Consider the following 25,822-nt stretch of genomic DNA (forward strand, 5'->3'; position numbering starts at 1 on the left):
TACAGCGCTTATACACAGGTGGAGGTCTTCAAAGTGCTTCAAGGCGGGAGGGAGCAGGGGAATAAAGTAATAATTCTTAGGCCTTGAAGTTTCTGAATGATCTAACAGAGACAAAACTAGCATACTAGGCCTAACGGCATTTCTCCTAGTGCAAGTGCATGCAGTGTTACAGTCGCAACCAATCTAGGCCTGGGGGAACGAAAAACGGCAGTGGGGGGAGGGGACAGGACATATGAACTTACTAGTTCTAGTACATTCAGGTAATGGATGGGGGAACAAAAAAAGGGGGTGGGGACAGGACAAACAAACGTACTAGTCCTGGTACATTCAGGTTGTGCATGCACACAGACGGAGGCGGGGAGGGGGGCAGATGCGTCTAGTCAAGCAGGGTTCTGGTAAAGTGCAGAGAGGTTGCCCCACTCATGCAGCGTAAGCTTAAAGTGCAGTAATGTTGAACATAGTGCAGCCGCCCAGAGGCAAGTGCAAAAGACTGGCGGGGAAGCCTGGGACCTGTAAGGCTCTGGAGGTGAAACCAGGCAGTCAGTCAACAAAAACTGAAAGAGAGTTAGAGTGGAGAAGGAGGAAGGAGGGTAGAGAGAGAGAGAACAGACGTTAGCACGGGGGAGCGAGAGAGAAGGAGGAAGAGAAGGGGAAGGTCTTGAGGAGTTTCTGGAACTTGGGGTGCTCCGACCAAAGACGAAGAGCAGGACGGAGGCTGTTCCAGAGGAAGGCAACTGCAGAGGATAAAGATCTACCCCCAAATCTCTGTTTGGAAAAACAGCTCACCCACAGAGAGTTGGAAGAGGACGAGCAGAGGACTCTGGAGGGAGAGTATTTAGGAAAAGAGCATTGTATATAGTGTGGGCCCTAGAAAGCCTTGTGGATTATGCAGATGGTCTTGAACTTGATCCTTGCAGCCACGGGGAGCCAGTGGAGGGATTTCAGCACCAGAGAGATGCGGTCCCTGGGCTTGAGGCCAATTATAATTCTTGCCGTTCTGTTCTTAATGAGTTGTGTAGGACCGAGAGTAGAAGAAGGAAGATTAAGATAAAGGCTGTTGCAATAGTCCTAGAGAGAACCAGGGCTCTCGAGATGATGAGCCTCTGGGGGAAAGTTAGAAAAGATAGAAAACCTCTGAGGAGGTGCAGTTGGTAGTGGGATGTTTTATAGATGTCCGAAATGTGAGACTAGAAGGAGAGAGTGGAGTCAAAGATGACCCCCTAGATGTTTCGCCTCATTGGTAGGTCAGGGCACCAAGGGAGGCCGGCCAATGTGAAAGCAGGAAAGCGGGAGCAGGGGTCACAATGAGGATGATCTCTGTCTTACTGGCATTCAGGCAGAGATCGTTCACAGCACACCAAGACTGAATTGCGGACTGACAGTCAGGGATGAGCGAGGAGGAGGAGGAGGAGGAGGCCAATGGTAGCCTGAAAGAGAGTTGCGTGTCATCTGCGTAGCAATAAAAGTTAGAGGTAATGGTAGCGATCCTGTAGGCTATGGGGGCATGTAGATATTTAAGAATCTGGGGATAGGTTAGTTCCCTGGGGGACACCACAAGTAGAGAGAGTGATAGAGGAGAGAAAGGACCTATTTTCCACCAGGGAAGGCCGGTCAGAGGGAAAGTAGGCGAGCCACGCCAGGGCCTGATCTGTGATACCCAGGGTATCATGGAGACTGGAGATCAGGACGTTGTGGTTTACGGTATCGAAAGCAGAAGAGAGGTTGAGAAGAATGAGGACAGAAGGAGAATGAGTGTCAAGATTTGAGAGCAGGTCTTCATAGGTGTTCAGAAGAGCAGTTTTCATGCCTTGAATGCTTTAAAGCCAGACTGATGGACATGGAGACAGCCAACATAATCAGTGTGGAGGGTAAGTTGAGTGATAGCCAGCTTCTCCAGGAAGGGGGTGATGGAGATAGGGCAATAGTTTTTTCGGAATAAGAGCTGGGGTGTAGTGTCAGGACAGACGAGACAATGGTATACAGACAAATTCTAATCTGGGCAAGGCAACAAGGCAGCATGCCATAGAGATGCAGCCGTGCTGGTGATGATCATGAAGAAAAGAGTAGAGAGGTAAAAAAAAGACTGAAAAAGAGATGCAGCCTAAACATAAGATTCGGAACCGAGAGAAGCTAGAGTCAGAAATAAAGAGTGGGAGGGAATGGGAGAGAGTGCAGAGTAAACAGAGTGCCTAAGAGAACGGTCAGAGAGGGGAAATGTCATGAACTGAGCATGAGAGAGGGGAAAGCAGATAGGCTGGAGAGATACAGAACGAGGAGTAAAGACTGCAGGAAAGAAAGAGCGAGGGGCTGTATGAGAGGGAGATGTCAAATTGCAGAGGGAGAGGACCAGAGACCAAGGGATTGGCCAAGGAGGTGACATGTCATGTGAAGTGAACATGAGAGAGAGGGGAATGAAGATAGGAGAGACACAGCGAGGAGCTAAAGATGGGAAGAAAGAAAGAGTGAGAGGGACTGAGATAGATAATTAAAGGAGAGAGTGCAGAGTCAACATAGAGCGAGGGGAATGAAGAAAGGAGAGACAGCGAGGAGCTAAAGATAAAAAGAAAGAAAGAGGGAGAGGGACTGAGATAGATAATGAAATGAGAGAGTGCAGAGTGAACAGAGACAGAGAAGCCTAATGGAAAGGTGAGAGGGGAAAGAAGATTGGAGAGACACGCAGTGAGGCGCTAAAGTCGTAAATAAAGAGGGAGAGGGCATGGGAGAGAGAAAATTGACTGAAATGGAAAGTGCAGATGTCGTGAAATGAGCGTGAGAGAGGGAACAGAAAATAGGAGAGACACAGCAAGGAGATGAAGTCCATTTCCCCATTGGGCTCTGGTTCCTCCCTCATAGTCCTATTAAGAGAAATAGAAGATAACAGGGTATAAAATTAAGAAAAGAAAGCCACACTTGATGTCCCTAGGCGCCATTATATAGGACACACTGAGCAAGGATAATGAACGTGCTGCGCTCACTCGTTTGGCGAAATATGGGGTGACTTTGAGAATATTTTCTAGCTCCACATTTGGTTCCCAATCCAGCCCTGTCCACCATGAAGGGCATGAAATGCATGTTCGTTAGTAGTTCAGCGTGGTCATGTGTGGCGTACAGTGCAGGCTTATGTCCCTTACTTTTTCTTTACTGTGTGTACAGCAGAAAGTGTGATATCGGAGGATACCACGTTTGAGGGCAATGTCTGTGCTTCAAAGGTCCACTGATATGAGTGATGGGAGGTGGTATATAGACACCTAAAAACAGCAGGACGACCTAACATTGTAGCCACCCTTATTTGGTAACACCTCGTAGCAGCGCACTAGATAGCTGAGTTTTGGAAGTTATCTCAAAGCCCGTTTTGCCAAATGAAAGTCATAGGTGTATACATCGGTGCCATGTTAGATCAGCCAAGGCGCATAGGGGATTTCTGGCTGCACATCCTGATCCAAGCCTGGCAGTTGCTGTACACCCCATTCAGGGGCGTAGGAGACACATAAAATCTGGGGGAACAGGGGACACCTTGGGGACTTTGCTTTTTCTTTTTATTTATTGTGTTTTAGTCAAAGAACTCGACTTTTCACAAAATCACAAAATGAAAATAGCAGTACTTATTAAATGACATATATCATCACTGTATAAAACAAGAAAAAAGAAGAAAAGAAAACAGAAGAAAATTAAGAAAAAGAAAAGCAGGTCAGCGTATCAAATCCTTCAATTTGGCATCTCACTTCAGAAGTGCTGATTTTAATGTCATGTTATCCCCCTCTCTGGCACTTCTCTCCGCCCTCTTCCCCGCACTTGCACGATATGAATGACACAAGGCCTAGTAAGGCCGTGGTTTTGTCCTCCCTCTGTCTTCCCTACCATATCTTGCCGCACTAGTAGAAACACTTGTGTACAGGCGCATAATAAATGTCATATCAAATCACATCATATCATACTTTAAAAGTATGAAAGCCTGAGCAATACAAATCCTTACACGTGGCAGACTCTTCCCCAGCCCTTCCAGAGTCGTATAGGTTCTAACTTGTAATATTAAATCTCACCTTTTAATATTTACCCATCTGACCTTTACTCATCTCCTCATCCTTAGAAGGATGAAAATCGTAGTCAGGCACGCCCGATATGTGAATGATCCTTCCCCACACATACCCGCTTTTAAGAGGTAGCGTCCTTTTATGAAATCTCCTGTATTTGACCCCTATAGTTACACTTTCTAATTAATTAACTTGATTGTGAATGGAAAAGAAAACCTCAGGCTCTACCTGCACCCCTCCCACGGCAACAGGTAATACCGACTTTTCACTTAAAAAAGGGGCCTGATGTGTAACATTTACCATGCTTGCAGGATGTATAAAAGCTTTGTTCAAAACATGCTGCATGATAACGGAGCCACTTGTCCTCAGAAAATGCAAAAATGAAACCTTTAATAAAACTTGCCAAAGTGTCGTTTACGGCCTTATTGTCTGCATGAAAACTTTCATAGGATCTCTCCAGATTAGTCTAAGTGAAATTCATGGCACACGACAGTGGACACTGGAGGGCTGTGTTTGTGGCAGCAGGAGAAGACGGAGGGAAGAGTAGCTGCTTCTCTGTGCATGGATACTTGGTGAGAATAGGCCGGGCCCGCGCGCGCGAAGGCTTTTGAATGTCTGTCTGTCCCACTCGCCACCATTCTGAAGCAAGTAATGGTGGCAAGTGGGACAGTCTTGTGGGCGTAATAATAGACGATATAATTGAACCCAATGGTACATAATTAATTGTTGCTTGCTAATTTTATGTTGGGGAGCAAGAGAAGGAATGCGATTATGCGTTCCAGCAGGTTTATGTTCTTTATCCAAACAATTATGGTTCATAAATGAAACAGAGGTGTGGAGGGGCGGGGCAGCTGTGAACACACTGCACCGCTGTACCTACTCAAACAATCCCAGGCGGGAGATGCTGAACGTGCACAAGTGCACTTTCGTATCTTGCTCTTGAATGCAGCACTGCAGCAGCGTCTCATTCAAGAGCAAAATATGTCCACTACATACAATACAAATGCAAATGGCCAATGCTTGCCTCGCTGAGGTTCCAAGGGAACCCTTACCCTATATATCATCACACACACTCACGCTGGCTGTCCCCCCCTACATGACATCATCACACACTAGTACTCACAACTCACTTAGCTTAGCTCGAGTCGAGTCAGAATCTCTCCCAGTCTCCCTCGCTAATCAAACGCCTGCTCAGTCTCAGCATGCGTCGCTGTCTGGCTGCTCCATTTCCCTTTGCGTCGACGATGAGTCACACTGACTGGACAAATGCAGGCTGCGCAGCAATGCACTGTGCAGGGGCACCTGTAGTTTGTTTCCTGTCCTGGGCACAGGCACATACCAAATGCACAGGTGTAATCATAATGTGAACGTTTGTGTATATGGCAGCTTGATGTTTGATATACTTACACTTTAACACTTACACATCTTTTATGAACTACAGCTTTTAATTAGCATCAAAGGGTGGATTTAATGTTTGATTGTGTAAAACACGTCCTACTGCAACTAGAGAAATGGCGATTCCGGACTGGTTCATTGAACGTACCTAGTCTTGTATCACAGAAAATGCACAAAACATTGTTCCCAGTCAAAGGCTGTAGCAACTCATGGCCATGTAAACACGGTGTGGGGTGTACCACACACATTCATGAAATACCACTCACAGCCAAAGGTAGCAGAGTATTTTTGTTGTATCTCAGAAGTCTATACACCCCCTCACAAACTCATTGTGCGCAGAACATTTATAGGCAGCCACTCAAGTCAGGTTACAAAAATATGTTTGAAAGACGGTTTACTTTGCACAGTGAATGTGGGTTCTTTCCAACACCACGTTAAATGTCCATACATCTCAGCGGTGTTTTTGTTTCTCTCCTATGTTTGGCCTTTTAAATCCCCTTTTCCCCTGCTCAGATGGCCGCGCTGTGGGTGGTGGGTGAGAAATGCATGGGGCTGGGACTGGCTGCCTGCAATTGTATAGAGCCAGGAGAGAACCGAAATATAAAGAAGGAAACTCTGCATTGAGGGGCCCATCATTGATGCTACACTGTGTTTCTTTACCTAACTCCACCGAAAAATAGAAAGAAATATCTTCCCATAAGGGTGAAGAAAGAGCATGTCAGGTTGATTGTATAGTTTCATGGAGCTGTTAAATGATGTTGGGCTCTAGTCTCAGGCAAACGGAAACAGCTGCTAATGGCTTCCACAGCTGCTGGAAGAGCGCTAACCACGCCACCGACACCTGCTGGAGAAGTGAGATTCATTGGCGTGCTGCAGTGGGGGGCAGAGTCTCGGGGTCATGTCAAAGAGAGACACTTAGAACTTTTCCAAAAGGTTGCACAGAGGAGTGGGAATGTTCCAATGTCTGATGTCCATGCAGGATGACTTTACATGTGGCCGAAGCTGTCATCTCTGACAGAGAGAATTCCACCTTGGCAAAGCTGCACCATCTGTGGAGGCAAGACGGAGCTCTCTGCTCATACGGAATTTACCTTCTGGACTCATCCACGTATTTTTACACGCTGCATGATGCAACTGGAATGTGAAGACAGTCGAAGAGACACAGTGCACTGTGCACCACAGAGACATATTCTGGGGGCGATGAATGCCATTATATCCCCCCACTTAAAACTGTGGGGAGATTTGTCCACCCTGCTCCCCCATGTCCTACGCCCATGACCCCATTTCTACGAATTGGAGGTCAGGCTGCGGACCCAGACCATGATCTGTAAGGTGGCAGCCAAGGTGCCTCGCGTGTGTGCGCTCACTCTCAGTCCTGATCACGCTATCAGGCGCTACACTTTCATGAAATGGGCATGGGCGTATTGCAAATGTGTGCCCATCCGGTTAAAAAAACAGCACATCGCTAGAGAAAAAGATTACATTTATAGGAACATTATCACTAATTGCTGCATTTGAGGTTTTAATTCATTGACAGTAAGTTCTCCGTCTGTTGGTTCCCTGGAGTGATTTGTAACACGACTATATCTCGCTTTGCTAAATGATCTTCATGCACGTGAATCAAAGCATATGTGCTTCCATTGGTACAATGCTTTTGGCAATAAACCCCAGGTGAGAATCAAAACAACATGTTCGAGGCACGATGTGCTTGCTATCAGGGTTGATTAACCTGCCTTAATTTATTATTCAAAGAATAAAGAATGCTGCAATCTACTCAGTCAAGGAAGGAAGTTAAAATTTGCTTAACTTAGAACACTTGGCTCAGACTGGAGAAAAAAAAAACTTACAATGAGTGAAGCAAAATACGGGCAGACATTTATTTTATAACATTTAAACACTTAGGCCCTAATTAACCGTGTTTAGGTTTTGCAGGTATTATCAGAGGTAATACGCCAAGACTTATTTACACTTACTGCATGGGTTAATTACCGGGTGGCCTGATAGGTCCGCATGATTACAAGTCATACTGGCCTTTCAGTAATTTCCCATTTTGGAATCCCATCGGACTGCAAGGGGGTCCAGTAATTAGCACAGGTGGTAATTAGTGCAGGTATTTACCACCACACAAAAGCAGGTGGCAAAAAGAGTTTCGGTAATGAAACTCGGATCTTGATAGAATGCCTTGTAATGGTAATTACAGGACGTATGATCTCGGGGGTGGCTTTGCTGCATGCAGTAATTCATGCAGAGATTCCGAGTCATGCAGTCTTTCAGTTTCTCCACTTTTTGGAGTCCCATATGACTCCAAGAGGAGCGGTAATTACTGCACTGCTTTTGCATAGCAGGGTTTGCCCCCATACAAAACATGCCAAAACGAACAAATGCACGTCTGACAGTTTGGCAGAGTAGCAAAACATCTTGTTTTCTAGAATACCAGATGTTTTACTACTCTGCCGAACTTGGAACTAAAAGGTTTCTGCAAGAAGCGACACGGCCTCTGGACTTTTAACAATCCATCCCATCTCATGTCATAAGCCAGTTAATATGTGTTTGCATGTAACAGGGACACATAGCACTGGAGAGCATTTGACACTGTTGATCATGTTCTTTCAGACTTTTCCAAGAGATGTCGGCTCCATCACACGTCTTAAAGTCACTCTGAAGGAGTGCTGTGCGCTGTTGTGGTATATTATATTGTGCCGTGTTATTTTGTGTCAGTTTGAGTTGCACATCAGAGTGCACATGGGTGCAGATAACTATACAAGAAAACACAGTTACCTACATGCTATTGATTGGGTGAAGGTCATGAAAGTGAGGTGACTGGTTCCTGGATTTTCCGTGTTCATTTTTATGAATAGTACATTCTAATGGTGTGCCCCTTTCAACTTATACTGAACTCCATCTAGCCTCTCCCCATCCCACCTCACCTCACGCTTGGTGTTGGGTTTGTCCTCCATCGCCTCCTCCTGTCTGACTCTGTTTCGCTGCCTCTATGTTTGGGTCAAGGCGAGCGTTCCTTCATGAGGGCCTGCACGACTCTCCCTGGTAGGGGCCAATCCATGGGCGTCCACCTCCACGGCAGTTCTCCTCTCTATTGGGGTCCTGCATCCCAGTGCTTTCGGTGTCTCCGTAAAGATGCAGCTACTCAGATCCCGGACCCGGGACTCCTCCCCCAACAGGCCCTGCTCATCCTGGGGCACCTCAACCACATCTCACCCACCGCTTCTTTTAGACTTCCTGTCATTCTCGTCCAAATCATTTTGCACACTCATTATTGTTAGAGGCTCTGAGGTACCCATTTCTATCAGAAATAGTCAGAGCTCTCCATTCACGCAGCCATCTTTGCCGCGCGCCCAAGCAGTCTCCCATTTCATGCTTTTCTTTTTTTTTTTAAGAGTTGGAGTCCTTGTCAAAAAATGTTAGCTTCTTAAGGGAACTAGCTGGAGATGAGGATAGAACATTGTATTTCTCTGTATGCAGAGAATGGTTTATTTTATTTAGTGGATTTGATGTGATGAATCCTTAGACTGGTGGTTATTTTAAAATAATTTTAAAGACATTCACGGATGACAACAACATGGACTAAATCAAACATATTTTGTTTGATAAGCAATGGAGCAAATCTCATTCAACTTTTTTTGCATAGTCCAAGGATTGATTCTTGTGATGTTGTCACTTAAGTTAGACTCCCCCACATCGTATGGCAAGGGACAAGGAGCAACGGGAAGGGGGGGGGGTGCAGGTGGCGGGATGTTTCAGTTTACGTTTGGGAGTTGTAGAATAAAGACGTCCTTCATCCTCCTCCAGTCTCCGCCTCCTTATTACTGTCAAGGGTGAGGGAGGCCGTGTGGGTAACCTGCAAGACCATAGAAGTCTGGACATCACATCGGCGAAAAGCAGGTCAGAGGGACCTATGGTGCCACCATTCCTCCTCGCGGCAGCGTGAGTAGCGAGGGAAGAGCACGAACGAACGTCGGAGTGCGGAGGCGTCGGGCCCGTTCCAAAGTCACGCCGTGTGAGGCAGCCTAGGCAGCAGAGGCCCAAGCAGTCGGAGGTGAGGAAGGTGGAGGACAAGTCCTGCATGACCTCCCGATCAGCAGGGGCATGTGAGAGTAATCTCTGCCCATCGAAGCAACATTCGAAATACAACGTGGAAATACACGTGTTTGGCTGCAGAGAAGCTGCAACGGCCGCAGAGGGTACCGGAGATAGCCTGATCTGAAAACAAGTTGGTGTTCATAGGCACACGTGATCGCAACAGCATTCCACAACCACATGGACAACAGAGAGCGCACCAGCACAGAAAGAGCAGAAAGGAAATAACGCACTGCCAGCACCGGAGACAGCCTGGACCGGAAACAATTCAATCTGCATATGCGTGCGTGCACAACAGCGTTTCACGACCACGTGGCCAACAGAACATGCACCAGCACTGCAGGGCAGAACGAAAGCCATGAACTACCATCACCATGTGTTGTTCTCCCGCCTACAGCGTCAAAACGGCGTGCAAAAGGTCAGTTAACCCTCTACAACCCTGGGAAATGCCACAAGCCATCCGCATCAAGCCACCTGCAGATAATTAAGTAAAATAAACACAAAACAATGTCGGGGGATGATTCACTCACTGTTCCCCTCACCCCAGCCCAAGCAGTGTGGAGCCTCACTGGAAGAGATGGGTAAGATATTTTGAAGTATGTATCAAGGCTATTGGCCCCGTGGATGAAGAAAAGAAACACAGCCTCCTTACTCTGTCCACAGGCCCCAATGTCAGAGACATAGAAGATGATCTCCCGAAAGGCACGACAGATACGTATGCAAACCTCAAATCGACATGAAGTGGGAGAATGGAAAACCAGACTCCCGTCCTTCACCTCTCGCGCTTGGCCTAGAGGGTCGCGGCCCAGACACCCGCCACGAGAAGAGTTTGCCCATTTACCAGATGACCAAATACCCTGGTACAGAAACATACGGATGTGTCCATCTGCCTGCCCAACAGCCCGCACTGGCCATGCCGACACCTGCGGCACGGACCAACTAGACTGAAATCTACACATCGTTAGAGATGCCATGACGACCTAGATAACGGGAAGCACCGCTGAACTATTATACACGCTGAACATTTCCACACCAATCTACACGAAGAACATACTCAGTGCTCTGACGTAGGCGACAGGCTTATTCACGGACGTGCATCTTTATTATTTTTACATAGGCTTTCAGAATGCAGAAACGCAAGACGCACCATGAGCTCATTTATAACGCTTGCTCACGCTTCTCTTGAAACCCGTTACCATCATGAGAGATATAATGGAAACACGATACTGGCCATGAAACTGTATGCCACTATAACCTAAAGCATCCATGCACTAAATGGATTACTCGTGCACCAGGCCCAAGTAGGCCTCAAGCAAGAGTTCCCGTGGACATTAACAAAGCAAAAGTCAGGTTGCTGAGCCTGCAGAAAGAACCCAGTGGAGCAACCAGCCAAGGTCGTAATGTTGCAAACCCACAGTCAAGAAACAAATCTTCAAAGGCACGATGTTGCAACCTCGCACTCCACGTACCAATGTTAAAATCATATCTGCAAATTAAACCAGACATACAGTGGAAAAACAATATTAATTGTGCAGAATTATGCCTCAAACACGGTCCCTCCCCACGTGACCAAGCCGAACCTGACGAGATGCCAAAACCCAGGAGAGAAAAGGCGTCTGGGTACCTCGCTACGAGACGCAGGCCGACACACTTGAAAGGCTCAATGGACACCTGCTACAGTGGGAACGGTCAGTCTCCCACCTATGAATAAATCCTCACATTGCCTGCACGTACCCATATTGAAACACTGTTGCAACCACAGGTGCACCGTGTGCTGGGAACAACGGTGGTCCCAGGCTGGGGAGCTCACGGATGCACCAATCAGAACATGAGGTTCTTATCTCAGACGTCAGTAACGTTAGCCAATCCTCAGGGGTCTTCATGTAACAATTCTTATGTATCTAATTGTAGGGACAACCCAGATATACCACCTGACTACATCTTAACCACTAATATCATTCTCTATATGCGTACTATACTAACCCCACCACTCGAGCAACCAATCAAGAGTGGCGATAGGTTCTTTTGGTAACTTTTTGGAATGACGCAAGTAGCGCGTCATAATGTAGTAAAAAGGGCCTGCGAGCCCCACTATTGTGTGTGTGTCAGGACGAACGCGTACGCTCCTTGACCCATCCCTGCCGTTTGCATAATAAACGGCAGAAGTTGCCTTGCTCCTTGTGTGTGCCTCATACTCTGTCTCGATCCGAGATATACACGGGAGGAGTTGGGGCCTCCCTGCCCGGAGGTCTGCGGACGGCCCGGCCGACCCCGGCAGAATCCCCCCCGACAAGTTGGAGGCACTGCTGAGATCTGTTTAAGATCGACTTTTATTTTTTATTTTTCCAGGCACTCCCGTTGCGGGGAGGCCCGGCGGCGCGGCCCCCTCTGCCGTTGCCCCCTTCTGAGGACTACAGGACCATCGCGGAGCTGCGAGAGGACCGGACAGCGCAATCCGGATATTGGCCCTCGGGAGCCGGTTGAGAAGTATCCCGCCCGCGGTCGGCGAGTGTCCAGACGTGGTCCAGACGAGGGGAGGTGGCGAGCCGCTTGGAGGGGTGCACGCAGTCGAGCGGCCCTGCATCGAGGGAACTTGGTGAGCATGACACGCACAACAAGCAATGCGAAATTGTGAGGGAGGGGGCGGAAGTAAATAAGGGAGGAGGGAGGTATTGTAAAAAGGTGGGGTGAAGGTTTAATTGAGTGATGATAATGGAATGAATGGTAGTGAATTGAGTGCGAGAGAAGGCGGCTAACGTTACGCGAAAGAGGGGGGCAGGGCACGAGAACAACACGTGCAGACGCTCGCAACAAAAAGCTAACGTTACGCGAAAGAGGGGGGCGGGGCACGAAAACATCACATGCAGCCGCTCGAAAGACACTGATTGGCCTAAATCGCGACTACGTGTGAGGGTGGGTGTGTGTGGTTTCCTACGATTTGACATTTATCATTCAATGAGTAGATGAGGTTCCCTATTGTTCGAGCAAGAAACTCGATAGGTAGATGAGGTTCCCTATTGTTCGAGCAAGAAACTCGATAGGTAGATGACGTTTCCCTGTGGGCGGTGGCTAGTTACGTAGTTGCCCAAAACGGAAGATAATTGGCTGGTTAAGCCCTCCTGTTGAGGGGCGTATCACACGCGAGGCGACGCAGCGTGCGCAGTCCGGTTATAGTATTGATGAGATTACCTTGTTCAAGGAGAGACAGGAAGACAGCTGTAGGGTTAGCGGGGTAGATTGCAAGTGTATTTTGAATTTAAAGAACATAACACGAATATACCAGTAGTTCGAAGAAATAGGTGACGTCACCAGTAGGGATTTAGTAAGATATCGTGAACACAAGAAGCTTTGGGTTTGACATTGGTGGGGAAGAGAAACATGATAAAGGAGCGGACACGGAGATAAACGATAAACGAGTGGATCAAAGAGGAGAAGGGGAAGGGGGCGTGGCTGCGCACGGAGAACGCCGGCCACGGCAAGTGTAAAGGTGGGAGGAGAACGGGGAAAAAGGACGACTGTGTAAGATCGTCGTAAGGGGTACGCAGCTGCAGGGGGCTGCGTGCGCTTCGGCCGCAGGGGGCCGTAGGGGAAGGAATATAATATAACATCATAAATATATTTGTTTTATAATTTTTTTTTTTTTGTGATTATTATCATTGCATAATTTGTCAAAGGATTGTCGTAAGTCCCCACACTTGCGGGGCAAGGTAAGCAATAAAAGGTTGTATGTTGCAAACTGGTAGCAAGGGGAAGGGTAAGAAAGGGTGCGCTAGTATGTCATACGGGAGAGGGTTGGGAGGGTGGGGGAATACCCTCACTACCCCACTACAACATATATGCACCACACTGCCACCACATAGGGAGAAGTTAATTAAGTACAGCATAGAGTGGACCCAGGGGACGGACAACAAAATGTTGACACCATGGCCGCCTAATGGTAGCTTTGACCCATATGCCCAACATTCACTATTAAACCATCTGCACAATACATACAAGGGGAAGAAGTTGGCAAACCATGTGGAGGTGTTTAACTTATGGAGGATGTTCCAGGGGTCTAGACCAGGACCAAATGGAATGTTCACTATGGGGGAAACACCGGAAGAAAAGGAGATTAAGAAAGAAGGAACGGATGGGGAAAAGGAGAGTGAAGGAACAAAGAATATGGGGAATGAAAAACTGGGTGGAGGAAAGGTTGATAAATTAGCTGACATAAAACAGGAACCGAGCAATGAGATACCCTTAACACCGGGAGTGAAAACAGAGGGGGGAGGGTTGTACCCTTTAAGAGAATTAGGAGAAATAAAAGGACAGTTAAGGGCGGCTGAAGGATACTCAAACCCGGCATACAGCCCTCCACCATATGTGGCTCATGGAAAGATACCAATGGGGGACGGGAGGAGAGAAGAGCAGACTGTAGAGATAGGAAACGATGAGTGGGTAGCTGCACAGATATTGTTGAAATTACGAGGATCACTAACTGGAGAGGAAAGGGAGGCGGTAAAGAGAACAAACGAGGATAGTGAAAGAGAGAGTGAAATGAGGGGAGAGGAGCTGCTACGGCAGAAGGAAGAGATTTTGGAGGAAAGATTAGCTAAACTAAGGGATGAGCAGAATGAACTGATAAAACAACTTGAGGGGGAGGAAAGAGAGAGAGTGAGGAAAAGGAAAGAAGGTAAGGACGAATTGGAAAAATTAAGGGAGCAAAGTGAGGAGAGAAAGAGGGAAGCTGTAAGGGTAAAAGCAGCAGCAGAAAGGGTATCAAGAGTAGTGATGAGGGAGAAGAAGAAGGAAGAAGAAGAAAATGAAAAAGAAATGGAAATATGGAGGAGGAGGATAATATCAGAGACAGCTAAAAAATATGAAGAGGGGAAGGTAATAGAGAGTATAGTAGAAAGAGAAAGGGTGAAATGGGAAAGGAGGAGAGAGGATGAAAGGATATTGGAACAGATGAGCAACGAAGTAATGGAGGAATTAAAAAGGAAAAGAGAGGAAAATAGTAGGGAGATGGAGGAGAGGAGTGAAGGGGAGAGAGAAGAGAGTAAGAGGGAGAGTGAAAGATGGGGAGAAGTATATAAAAATAGAGAGGTAGCAACAACGTCAGCACTAAGGGGAACAGGTGGTAACAACGGAAAGGAAGAGGGAGACCTAATAGACTTAAAAACTGTAACAATAAAAGGAAAAAAGGCAGAGTGGGGGGCGCAATTTATGAATGATTTTTGTAGTGAGGATGGAAGGAAGAGTGAAAGGGAAAGCTTAGATAAGCTATACCTCACTAGAACAAACATAGATTCGCCATGGGTGAGTAGAAGATGGGAGGAGCTGGAGAGAAGTAAGGAGGAAGTGAAAAGAATGGGAGAAACACAAACTAACGAACCCACGCATCACACGCCACCGACGCTCACCAACCAACACACGCCACCCACATCACCATCACGCTCTCTAACGCCACACCCCACATGTTCAACAACTGCACGCTCTCTGCACAGAATAAAGCTCGCACCCTTCATGGACGAAGTTACACCTTATGCATGTCGGCTTAGGGACCTCCCTAGTCGCAGGCAAGACAGGCAAACAGACGTGCCAATATTGAACACAGGAAAGGATGAAAAAAGGGGAAAGGAAGAAGAGGGAGGTAGGAGAAGAGGTAGTAAGGAAGGATTTGAAGTAGTAAAAGGAATGGGGGAAGAGGAGGGGTGTGAAGAGTTAACATCATGGAGCATAAAGGATGACACAAGACAGAATGTAATGCCACTGCTGGAGAGAGGAGGGGTTAGACCACAATATGTACCTTGGAAACATACGGATAAGGAAAACATAAAATGTAGGCTCCCATCATTAAGTGGAGGTGCGGGTAAATGGATATATGAAATGGAAAAACACACCGCAGGACAGAAACTAGCAGTGGGAGATGTTAAGGGCCTGTTAATATCAATATTAGGGGATAGAGCGGATGACATTTGGAAAAGAGCGGGATTCCATGGGGTAACAATAACAAACACATCGCATGATGGGGCACCATTTGCAAACTGCAGACATGCGCTATGGCAGGCACTAAGAGTGCAGTACCCAGACACATCAGACATAGGAGCCATTACTTCCCGTAAGATGGGTGAGAACGAGGATCCTGTTGATTATATCCAGGATATTCAAGAGAAGTGGCGCATGGAAACTAGAGAACAATGGGACAAAACACCAGCCATATTTTATCATATACTAGTACAAGGGCTCCCAGAAGGAGTTCAGAGACAATTAAAGAAAGTAGTGGGGATGGAAGCAAAACCATGGCCGGAAATACAACTGACTATAGTACATCACTGTAGAACATGGCAAGGAAAAATGAAACAAAAGGAAGAGGACAGGAAAACAGAAGAGGCCAAATTAGTACAGAAAAAACTTACTAAATATACCATGGAAGGGGCACTAATAACTGCGCCAACACCAATGGCCCAAAGCCCAACGCAAGTAGTGGCTGCACAAAATCCAGCTCAAATAGCGCCTCCACAAGAGGTAATAGAGCAAGTGCTGCCTCTGCAATCACACGCACAGAACATGGGAGGAGGGTACCCAATGCAAGGAGCTGGGTATTATAATTATAATAGAGGGAGAGGAGGGTTTATGAGGGGAAGAGGATACGGATATAATACCCAACAACAGGCTGGGGGACTCAGAAATAACTACCAGACAGGGCAACCAGTATACCAGGACAACACAGGGAACTTCCCATGGCAAAACAGGGAACCACCCGTGTGTTGGAGCTGCGGACTATTAGGACACATGTCACGTACATGCAGGGTCAGGCCAGGAACACCAGCATGGAACGAACAAGCACAACATAGGACATCACAAGAACAGCAGGGCATACAACCACAGCAGATGTCACCACAAGGGAGTGACCAACACTACTCCCTACCACAACAACAAATAAAACAATACCTGCCACAAGTAACTGGTGCAGCGTTAATACAACCACCACCACAACCTGAACGAACGCAATTGGGTGGGGTGACGGTGTTGGGGCACAACCCTTACACAGGGAATGGCCAGTCATTGTACCCCCAATAGGACAGCCCACAGACGGCCTTGGTGTGTCCCATCCTGTCAGTAACACCTAATAGTGCGGAGGAGCCACGCATAGAGGTAACGATAGGTGACAAAAAATTATCATTCCTTGTTGACACCGGGGCAACCCGGTCTTGCATAAGGGAAGGTAAGTTTAAGATGTCAGGCGAAGCCATGAACACACAAGGGTTTTCTGGGGCTAAAGGGTTGGTTCCATTTACTGATAACGTTCCGCTATCTATTGGAGATTACGATCTGTCAGTACCACTTTTGTATTATAGTGCCTCACCAGTAAACATACTGGGGAGGGACATAATGAACAGATTAAATATGACGATCTCCTTTACAGAGGATGGCATAATTTGCTCTACTCCAGGGATTAACATGCTTGCAGCACGACAGATTTTGCAAGCATACTGTGGACAGATAGCGATCAGGGCGGAGCCGGTAGACGGCGAGCTATTCCAGTACGGAACAGACATGGCATTTGCATGGATGCCAGGGATAGGAGGGAAAATATGGAGGAGACCAGCAGCCTATCTATTCCGACCAGAAACACCAGCTAATGAACTGGAAGGGAAGGTCCTTGCAGTGGACATTGAGAGCATTATTGCAACAGCTGATTATGTTGCTGTGCACGCCCAAGATAAAGAAGGGAGAGCATGGAGGGCGGTGATAGCACTAGCAGAAGGATGTAGGCTGACCCAGGTGTCAGATGAAGAGTTGTTTTCAGAAGAAAAGGAGGAAAATGAAATGGTGTTCATGATGAGTGTAGAAATGTGGCTAACAGTGGCTCACAAACAAGTGGCACAGAAAATTGCAATGGCACTTGAGGCACCCGCTGGCACACCAGTCCCATTTTTTAAAGAAGATATGTCAAAGGTGCCAAAATCATTATGGACTATTAGCCCTTATGATGTAGGATGCATTAAAAGCATAGGGGGTGTAAGGATAAAATTAAAAAAGGGTGCCATACTACCAAGAGTGAAACAATACCCATTGTCAAGAGAGGCAGATGAGGGCATATACGAAACCATAACAGCCCTTATAAACAATGGCATATTGGTCCCCTCAGAATCCCCATGCAACACAGCTGTGTACCCGGTGCGCAAGGCTAAAGGAGGGTCTTGGCGGTTCATACAGGACCTCAGACCGTTGAACAACATAGTAGAAGCAGAGTATCCAGTAACAGCAAACCCGGCCACAATTTTGTGTGGCATTCCAGCAGAAGCATCACGGTTTACAGTGATTGACCTTAAAAATGCTTTTTTCTCAATACCATTACACCCAGACTCACAAGACTTGACAAGCTTCACTTACCGAAATAGGAAGTGGAAACATACCAGATTACCACAGGGATATTGTGAATCACCTTCAATTTTCAATAGGGTAATACAGATGGATTTGGGTAACGTTGAGTTGGAAAGCACAGTGTTACAGTATGTGGATGACATAATAATTTGCAGTACAAATGAAGATAAATGTAGAGAGGACTCATTAAAAATGTTGACGATATTGGCTGAAAAGGGGTACAAGGTAGACATGGAAAAGATACAATACTGTCAGGAACAGGTACTTTACATTGGCCAACTGATATCACAATATGGAAGAAGGATTGCACCACAAAGAGCACAGGCAATATCAGGCACTCCCGTGCCACAGACTGTAAGAGAACTGCAGCAATTTCTGGGACTGTGCAACTACTGTAGAGCATGGGTATTTGATTACAGCTCTTACATAGGACCCCTGCTTGAGGGTTTGAAGGAAGCAAATAAAGGGGAGAAAAAGTTGGGATGGACTATGGAAATGAAGGAGGCATTTGATGAATTAAAAGAAGCAATATCAACTGCTCCAGTACTAGCATCCCCAGACTATGAGCGACGATTTTTTATATTTTCACATTGCGACTCAGCAGTAATGAAAGCAGTATTGGCCCAAAAGACTAGCATGGGCTATAAACCAGTAGCATTTTACAGCGGTCACTTAGATCCAATAATGTTAGGACAATTCTCTTGCGAACAAGGCCTTGCTGCAGCTGCATTTGCAGTAGAAAAAGCATCATCAATAACTATGGGGTGTCCAACTACACTATTTGTAGAACATGCACTATTTGCGATATTGAATAAACCTAAGTCCACACTGACGACACAGAGGGCAACAGGTTATGAGATTATTTTGTCCAAAGCTGAACTGGCAATTGTTAGATGTAGCACGGTTAACCCTGCAAGGTTCCTAGCAGAAGTAATTGAAGAGGGAGATTACGCCCACGACTGCACCCAAGTAACTGAGATGTACTCATGTACTAGGAAAGTTGAAGAAAACGCACTAGAGGGAGGTGAGCTTTTGTTTATTGATGGGTCATCAACTATTGATCAAGGAGACGGGATAAGGAGGACTGGGGCAGCAGTAGTACAAATGATGGAAGCGCCAGTGTGTGTGGCTATTAAGTGTGTACAATTACCACAGCATTACTCTGCTCAAGCGGCGGAACTGGTTGCACTCATATTGGCACTAAAGGAAAGTTTTGATAAAAAAGTTACTATATATTCCGACAGTGCATATGTTACATCCACTGTCCACTCAGGGCTATCAAAGTGGAGAAGAAGAGGGTTTAGGAGAGCTGACGGCACTCCAGTACAACATGCCCTCTTGTTGGCTGAACTAATTGAAGTAATAAACGATCCCCAAGAACTAGCCCTAGTAAAATGCACAGCACACACCAATGGAGAAGACTATATATCAAAAGGAAATGCAGCAGCAGACGCACATGCAAAATATGCTGCATATTTTGGTGAGATATGGAACCCCACAGACTCACAGAGAGGGAGAGGGAGGGGAATAGCGAGGGAGATGTTAATAAAAGAAGGGTACACCCATCTCCCAGCCACCCAGATTATGGAGTTACAAGCGGCTGCACCAATGGCCGAAAAAGAAGTATGGGTGAAAAGAGGATGCACAATGTCACCAACCGACGCACTATGGCGCCAGGGTGGCACTGGGAAAGTTGTAATACCATTGGCATTGTTAAATACCGCCTTGAACCAATTACATCACCCTGCCCATACAGGCAAAGAAATAATAGCAGCACGAATTAGAGAAGATTGGTTCTGTCCCGAGTTAACATCCCATGTGTCAAATTTTATCAGCAATTGCCTTACATGTCAACAGTTCACGGCCGGTCATACTTTAAAGGTGATAAGAGGTACCATACCCCGACCAGAAGGACCTTTTCGGCACCTCCACATTGACTATGTTGATATGATCAACATTTGTCAAGGCAATAGATACATGATAGTAGTAGTATGCCCATTTTCTAGGTGGATCGAAGCAGGGCCCTGTTCACACCCTGATGCGTTTAGAGCAGCCAAATTTATAGTAAGGGAGGTATTCCCCAGGTGGGGAGTGTGCGAGGTGTTAAGATCAGACAACGGACCCCATTTCGCAAATGAAATGTTCCAGCATATCACATCCCTACTGAACATTAAACACAAATTTGCATGTGCGTACCACCCACAGGCCAATGGTGTATGTGAACGCCTGAATGGCCTATTGAAGGAGGCAATTGCTAAAATACAGCAAACAACAAAGAAAAGTTGGTTGTATTGCCTTCCGTTAGCACTGTTCGAACTTAGAAACAGGCCAGGGTCCGACCACCACCTCACCCCACACGAGGTGGTTACTGGACGCCAAATGCGCCTTCCCCTAACACCAACGTCAAGGGCATTCACCGACCAAGAAAGTTCTGCGAATGTGTTAGGTGATGAAATGTATCAATATGTGTCTTCTTTGATTACTAGCGTTGTGTTTGTGTCTCAACAGCTCGAGCGCACACGGGGCGGGTCCACCAGCAACCAAGAAATAGACGAAAATACAGAATTGGGAAAGGAGAACTTGTGCCAACTTGCCAAAGGTGACCACGTACTACTTCGAAATTTTAATAGAAAGTGGAACCAGCAGAGGTTCACTGGCCCCCATTTAGTAGAGGACGTATCAACAAGAGCAGTAAAACTAAAGGATAAGCGTGCGTGGAACCACCTGCATGATGTAAAAATTTACAAACTGCAGACCCGCCCCAGCGCCAACGACAGGTCCATTGGAAAAACGCCAACAACATCCCCGGCAGCGGAAGAAAACACAACCACAGACAACGACCCAATTGTTCCCTCGGAGAGAATAACGGACGAAGAAGGGGGTGATCCCCACACTGCCCACCCCATGGTCACACGTTCAAAGAGTAAAACTGCTCCCGCCATCTGAGCAAACCCCCCCCCCATTGACTACTAAATACAATTGTAATAAAAACTAAGGACTTCGCTTGCACCAATACACATGTAAACACGTGAATGTTCTCTTTTTCTCTCGCACATACAGGAGCTGCGTAATATTGTATTGTTAAGAAAAGTTATCTAACAAATTCAGTGTGCAGGCGTAGATGGTGCTGCCAGACGATAGTTACCCAGAAGAATTGTCACACCAATTTGTATACGAAATAAAAAGGCCAACATACTTAAAAAAGAAAAGGGTACGTGTATACTACACGGCCTTCCTCCTGGCCATAGAAAATTACATGCCCCACCTCCGCCCATACTTGCCGGTCTTGAGAGACCGATCACTTAGAGTAGCGTGGGAGCAACTCTTCACCTGGGCACTGAATGACTATTTGATAGGGAGAGCTTAATGAAACAAAACTAACATTTAATAACAAGCACTTTTTGAGAATTTGTAGGCGGGCAACTTTAACGTCGCAAGAATACGCTGCCAGGACTGCAGCAAGGTAAGAGCAAAAATGTCGGTGAGGTTAGCATATGTAATAAAAATAATAGGGATTTTTATGATCACCGGAGTTTTGGCTGCCTCTGTATGGCAGTACAGCTATGCTATGAGTTTTTTTGCTGCACCCAAACCTAATGTACCCCACCTCCCTGCTGCAACAGGTGTTACGTCAGGTGGTAACAGTAACAATGAACAAAAGCGAAATAAAGTTAAACGCAGCACATACTCAGACAATAAAGGTATTGATAATTATGTACAAGATTCAGCACACGTCACAAACAACATATGGTACAGCACATGACCCGCATTGGTAAGCAGACAACTGAGGATAGCTGTTACGTTTGCTCATTAATACCATACGCCATGAGCGCTTCACGAACATTTGTTGCCACAGAAATAGATGAAAAAACAGCACAGTGCATAATATATTTGGCCCTGTTCCAAACGAAAGGAAGATTCCAAGGAACAGTAGTGCACATGACATGGAAAACACGAGACTCATACCCATATGAAAACAACTTCCTCAAGACCTATCTGAGTTATCACAAGACCAGTTTACATGCTGAAGCATTCAGATACATAACAAGTGGCCCTGAAAAAGGAGAAACAAAGAAGGTAACACTGCAGTATCTACCATGTGATTGGTACGCCACGGAAGTTCCGGGTAAACAAGGATGCTGGGAGAGGCCATTACTGACGATAACAGGAAAGGTGTTCCTGGGTACCAGCTGGGAGATAGGAGTGGTTGGCAGCAACATGGTAACAAAAGAAACTATCTCAACCATCGAGACACACAATCATCGATGTTGGACGACATGGATCAAGTATGTACCAATGCTCACGTGGGTAGAAGAAGATGAAGACCCGATAACTATATTACCATTGACTGCGCCCAAAGTATGTTACCAGCATAAAGGAGAGGTGGACGTGGGATATAACACCAATTGTGCAAGTGTGATGGAGTTACCTGAGGGGGGAGCGGGAACAGCAGTAATAATGGACCATTATTGGGCCTGCGGAGAAAAGGCATATCATACACTGCCTCCCCTGTGGAGTGGTGTGTGCACAATGGTACACGTCAATGTACCATCACTAGTGGTACCTAAGAAGCATGTCGATGTGGCGAAATTTCCGAAAATGGATGAAGGAGACAGGAGAAGAAAGAGATCTGCACCACTCCAGAAGGAGCAAGAAAACAGGACCAACAGCAATGATACTGTCCTAAACAGGAGAAAAAGACAAGGAGAGCCATTAACAGGAAATTATCTGTGGGGAAGGTCGGAAACGGAACTAACATCAATACCGCCAGAACACAGACTATTCAGCAGAGCAGCAATGTTCTTCTCCTCAATAATACATCCGGGACTGCAGGCATACGCAAACGCAAAATGGCTGCAAATAACCAGATGGGAACTAATGATGACCATAAATTCGACAGTAAATGGGTTTAACGCAATTAAAGAGGAGCTGCGAGCTGTAAGGATGGTAGCACTACAGAACAGATATGTATTGGACCTTCTCACAGCAATGGAAGGAGGAGTTTGTGCAAAGATAGGACAATCATGCTGCACGTTCATACCTGCCAACGATGCCGACAATGGTACACTAACAGAAGCAGTTTCACAATTGGCCCAGATGCACTCCAAAATGATGGACGAAAGTAACGGCGTAAACAAGGATAAAAGCTGGTTTTCACTATTATGGTCATGGATGCCATCTTGGCTGTCAGATGGACTGAAAATAATAGTGGGATGTGCTATTTTGGCTGGAGCTGCACTGATAATAATTAGATTTTGGAAAGCCCGGAAGGCGCGCTCAACTGATGAGTTGCTGGAAATGGTGGGAATGCACCCCTTGATGCCAGCGGATGACGGCCAGCACACAGGTGTAATAATACACGAAAGGGAGAAGTTGCGCACCCAAATCATCGCCAATCATCTAGACCCACCATCAGTGAAGATCGAGAACCCAAGGAACCCTAGGAGCTACATAGGAAGATGGGTGTACTGTACTCCTGGAGGAACATGCGAATACATGTATTGGTCATTTGAAGATCACGTAAACCATTATGGACATCTCGGAGGGATAACCAAGATATGGAGAGTAAGAGGAGATAACGAGAAGGATATGTTTGTGGTCGACAAGTCGACCAGAGGGGGGACTGAAGTGGGAGAATGGAAAACCAGACTCCCGTCCTTCACCTCTCGCGCTTGGCCTAGAGGGTCGCGGCCCAGACACCCGCCACGAGAAGAGTTTGCCCATTTACCAGATGACCAAATACCCTGGTACAGAAACATACGGATGTGTCCATCTGCCTGCCCAACAGCCCGCACTGGCCATGCCGACACCTGCGGCACGGACCAACTAGACTGAAATCTACACATCGTTAGAGATGCCATGACGACCTAGATAACGGGAAGCACCGCTGAACTATTATACACGCTGAACATTTCCACACCAATCTACACGAAGAACATACTCAGTGCTCTGACGTAGGCGACAGGCTTATTCACGGACGTGCATCTTTATTATTTTTACATAGGCTTTCAGAATGCAGAAACGCAAGACGCACCATGAGCTCATTTATAACGCTTGCTCACGCTTCTCTTGAAACCCGTTACCATCATGAGAGATATAATGGAAACACGATACTGGCCATGAAACTGTATGCCACTATAACCTAAAGCATCCATGCACTAAATGGATTACTCGTGCACCAGGCCCAAGTAGGCCTCAAGCAAGAGTTCCCGTGGACATTAACAAAGCAAAAGTCAGGTTGCTGAGCCTGCAGAAAGAACCCAGTGGAGCAACCAGCCAAGGTCGTAATGTTGCAAACCCACAGTCAAGAAACAAATCTTCAAAGGCACGATGTTGCAACCTCGCACTCCACGTACCAATGTTAAAATCATATCTGCAAATTAAACCAGACATACAGTGGAAAAACAATATTAATTGTGCAGAATTATGCCTCAAACACGGTCCCTCCCCACGTGACCAAGCCGAACCTGACGAGATGCCAAAACCCAGGAGAGAAAAGGCGTCTGGGTACCTCGCTACGAGACGCAGGCCGACACACTTGAAAGGCTCAATGGACACCTGCTACAGTGGGAACGGTCAGTCTCCCACCTATGAATAAATCCTCACATTGCCTGCACGTACCCATATTGAAACACTGTTGCAACCACAGGTGCACCGTGTGCTGGGAACAACGGTGGTCCCAGGCTGGGGAGCTCACGGATGCACCAATCAGAACATGAGGTTCTTATCTCAGACGTCAGTAACGTTAGCCAATCCTCAGGGGTCTTCATGTAACAATTCTTATGTATCTAATTGTAGGGACAACCCAGATATACCACCTGACTACATCTTAACCACTAATATCATTCTCTATATGCGTACTATACTAACCCCACCACTCGAGCAACCAATCAAGAGTGGCGATAGGTTCTTTTGGTAACTTTTTGGAATGACGCAAGTAGCGCGTCATAATGTAGTAAAAAGGGCCTGCGAGCCCCACTATTGTGTGTGTGTCAGGACGAACGCGTACGCTCCTTGACCCATCCCTGCCGTTTGCATAATAAACGGCAGAAGTTGCCTTGCTCCTTGTGTGTGCCTCATACTCTGTCTCGATCCGAGATATACACGGGAGGAGTTGGGGCCTCCCTGCCCGGAGGTCTGCGGACGGCCCGGCCGACCCCGGCAGAATCCCCCCCGACAGACATTAACAGACTATTTGACCCCACGCACAAATGTGGATTACGAAAGACACATATTCCACACAACGAAACAGATCAAAGGTTAGTCCATGGACACTTTTGTCATTCGACTGAGGTTAAAAATGAAGCACTGCAATTTCAATAACTACTCAAACGACGAAGCCGTGTGCTCACAAATCATCGCTGGCTGTGGGTATGCAGACTTCAGATAGGGATTACTTAAAAAATCTCGCACATTAGAGGAAAATCATGCATCTCGCTCTCTCAGGCGCAGCCCTAACGCCCAAAGTTGAAGGTCTAAGTGACATCAAAATATCTCATGGCAAGGGTGAAAGCATACACAAGCTAGACCAAACGTCCAAAGGAAACAGTGAAGCGTTCTGCTATAGATGTGGCTATGAATGCCCACATGACGGCCCATGTCCAGCCATCAGCCAACAGTACTCAGCCTATGGAGGAGACAACCACTTTAAATTGGTATGTCGCATGTACTGATGTCAAATGAAAGGGGAAGGAACAGGAGGGAAACCATCCCAAGGCTGGCAGAGGCACGCACTAAGCCTCCCCAGGCCATCGAGCCACCCATACGAGCCACCTCAGTGCAGAACCAGAGACAAAAGGGTGGACAAAAGATCCCAGGAGAGAATGTCAGGTGAATGGCGTGACAACAAATCCAATTCGTCGAGATCAAGGAGAAGATCCAGGAGGTACATACGCTACCATGTCAAACACTCACAGACGGATATCAGATCC

This window comes from Ambystoma mexicanum, chromosome 5p, assembly GCF_040938575.1.
Source record: "Ambystoma mexicanum isolate Mex_15411 chromosome 5p, UKY_AmexF1_1, whole genome shotgun sequence".
Lineage (NCBI taxonomy): Eukaryota > Metazoa > Chordata > Amphibia > Caudata > Ambystomatidae > Ambystoma > Ambystoma mexicanum.